The 2,892-nt window shown below is 36.7% G+C and overlaps 1 pseudogene; it reads right to left on the bottom strand.

The window, feature by feature from the left end:
- Nucleotides 1–2,494: 2,494 nt before the first annotated feature.
- Nucleotides 2,495–2,613, bottom strand: LOC112482222 (annotated as a pseudogene).
- Between the last annotated feature and the right edge of the window lie 279 nt (nt 2,614–2,892).

Below are 2,892 nucleotides of genomic sequence, written 5' to 3'. Positions count from 1 at the left end.
AAATTCTCTTTATCTGCCGGCTTCAAATGTTCGTGGAGAAGACAAACAATATTTAGGACAAGAATGAATACAAATAATTGCATGCTGTGTCTGGAATTAGTTTCTTCATCACCTTTCAGCGGGGGCTTCTGCAGAAAGAGTAGCAGGGGTCAAAGGCAGGGTGCCAGAAGACCCTAAAACAGGAGCCACAGGAGGTTTCCCAGTAAACTAGTTTGGAAACTGTGCTGTGAATTAACTCCATTTGGGGAACTCCGACATAGTCAAAAATCCATGTGTCTATTCTGCTCAAGTAAACTCAGATAAACAAATATGAACACTATTTGTTTATATAGCAAGGATTAGGGTTTTTTAAACAGCATTCTGTGGTGTCTTGGAGGCAAGGCAAGAGATAATTTATGCATTAAAAGATTTCCAGTAATTTCTCAAGCATTAAAATAATCATACCATTTTCTCCCTATTGTACTGCTTATTAAAAATACAGATGCTTGGCCAAACTCTCGGAAATTATAAAATTATTATTTAGTTTAGTTTAGTTTAGTTTCCTGTATACAGTGCAGTGGTTAGACATTTATATAGTTTATGAAGCGATCCTTCCATTAGTCTCGTAGACTGCCCACCTGGCACTATGTGTAGTTATTACAATATTATTGACTTTCTTCCCTATGCTGTACTCTACATCTCATGACGGTTTTGTAACTGCTTCTTCAACCCTCCACCTTTTTCACCCATGAAGCCATCTGGTCCAGGTCTTTTGTTTTTTGAAAGTTTTCTGATTACTGATTCAATTTTGTTGGTGGTAATCGGTCAGTTCAGATTTTCTGTGTCTTCTTGACTCAGGCTTGGGAGAGTATAGGCTGCTAGGAATGTATCCATTTTTTTTTCCAGATTGTCCAATTTGTTTTGGCATATAATTGCTTATTGTATTTTCTTATCATCCTTTGTATTTCTGTGGGATCCATAGTTACTCCTCCTCCTTCATTTCTGATTTTATTTATATGGGTCCTCTCTCTTTTTTTCTTGATGAGTCTGGTTAAAGGTTTATCAATTTTGTTTATCCTTTCAAAGAACCAGTTCTTCGTTATATTGATCTTTTGTACTGTTTTTCTAGACTCTAGTTCGTTTATTTCCACTCTGATCTTTATTATTTCCTTTCTTTACTCATTTTAGGTTTTGTTTGTTCTTTTTCTAGTTCTTTTAAATGTGAGGTTATATTGTTTATTTTAGATTTTTTCTGCTTCTTGCTGTGGGCCTCTACTGCTATGAATTTCCTCTTAGGACTGGTTTTGCCGTGTCCCATACATTTTGAGTTGTCATGTTTTCATTTCATTTGTCTCTAGATTTCTTCTGATTTCTTCTTCGATCTCAGTGTTAACCCATTCATTGTTAATAGCATATATTTAGCCTCCATGTGTTTGTGTATTTTACAGTTTTTTTCTTGTAGTTGATTCCTAGTTTCATACCATGTGGTCAGAGAAGATGCTTGATATGATTTCAATCTTCTTAAATTTATTGAGATTTGTCTTGTGGCCTAACATGTGGTCTATCCTTGAAAATGTTCCATGTGCACTGGAGAAGAATGTCTGTTCTACTGCTCTGGGGTGAAATGCTCTGAAAATATCAATTAAATCTATCTGGTCTTGAGTGTCATTTAAGGCAGCTGTTTCCCTGTCGATATTCTGTCTGGAAGATCTGTCCACTGGTCTTGATGGGGTGTTTTGTCTTGTGGCCTAACATGTGGTCTATCCTTGAAAATGTTCCATGTGCACTGGAGAAGAATGTCTGTTCTACTGCTCTGGGGTGAAATGCTCTGAAAATATCAATTAAATCTATCTGGTCTTGAGTGTCATTTAAGGCAGCTGTTTCCCTGTCGATATTCTGTCTGGAAGATCTGCCCACTGGTCTTGACGGGGTGTTAAGTCTCTTACTATGAGTGCATCACTGTTGATCTCTCCCTTTATGTTGCTCAATAATTGCTTTAAATATATAGGTGCTGCTATGTCTGGTACATATATGTTTACTAGGGTTATGTCCTCTTGTTGTTTCGATCTCTTTATTATTATGTAATGCCCTTCTTTGTTTCTTATTATAGCCTTTGTTTTAAAGACTCTTTTGTCAGATATAAGTATGGCTACTCCAGTTTTTTGTTTGTTTGTTTTTTCATTATCATTTGCGTGAACTATCTTTTTCCTTCCCTTTGCTTTCGGTTTGTGTGTGTTGTTTGATCTGAGGTGGGTCTCTTGTAGACAGCATGTTATGGGTCTTATTTTCTTATTCATTCAGCTACACTATGTCTTTTGGTTGGAGCATTTACATTTCAAGTGATTATTGATAGGTACATAGTTATTGCCATTATTATTTATATTTATGTAGTTTTCTTCTTCCCTTTTTTTTTCTTTTCTTTTCTTTTTTTTTTTTTTAGGTGAAGTAACCCTTGGTTGACCTCACAGATTGCAAAAACCTTGCCAGCTTACAAGCTCTTATTTAAATTTTTTCACACCTACAGCACCTGGTCTTCCTAGGTGGTCTGCCATTCAAGTACTAACCAGGCCCAACCCTGCTTAGCTTCCGAGATCAGATGGGATCGGGCTTGTTCAGGGTGGCATGGTCATAAATTATCTCCCTTCTTTTTTTTACACAAGTCTCCTTAACATTTCTTATACTACCGCCTTGATGGTGATGAATTCATTTAGCTTTTCTCTGTCTGGGAAGCTCTTTATCTCACGTTCCTTTTTAATTGATAGCCTTGCCGGGTAGAGTAGTCTTGGTTTTAGGCTCTTGTTTTTTAACATTTTGAATATATCGTGTCAATCCCTTCTGTCCCGTAAAGTTTCTGTCAAAAACTCAGCTGACTTTAGAATAGGAGCACCCTTGTATGTAATTAGCTGCCTTTCT

This window comes from Pteropus alecto, unplaced genomic scaffold (assembly GCF_000325575.1).
Source record: "Pteropus alecto unplaced genomic scaffold, ASM32557v1 scaffold35, whole genome shotgun sequence".
Taxonomy (NCBI): domain Eukaryota; kingdom Metazoa; phylum Chordata; class Mammalia; order Chiroptera; family Pteropodidae; genus Pteropus; species Pteropus alecto.
The sequence above is the reverse complement of the archived record's forward strand: the minus strand, read 5'-3'. Positions and strand labels throughout refer to the sequence as shown.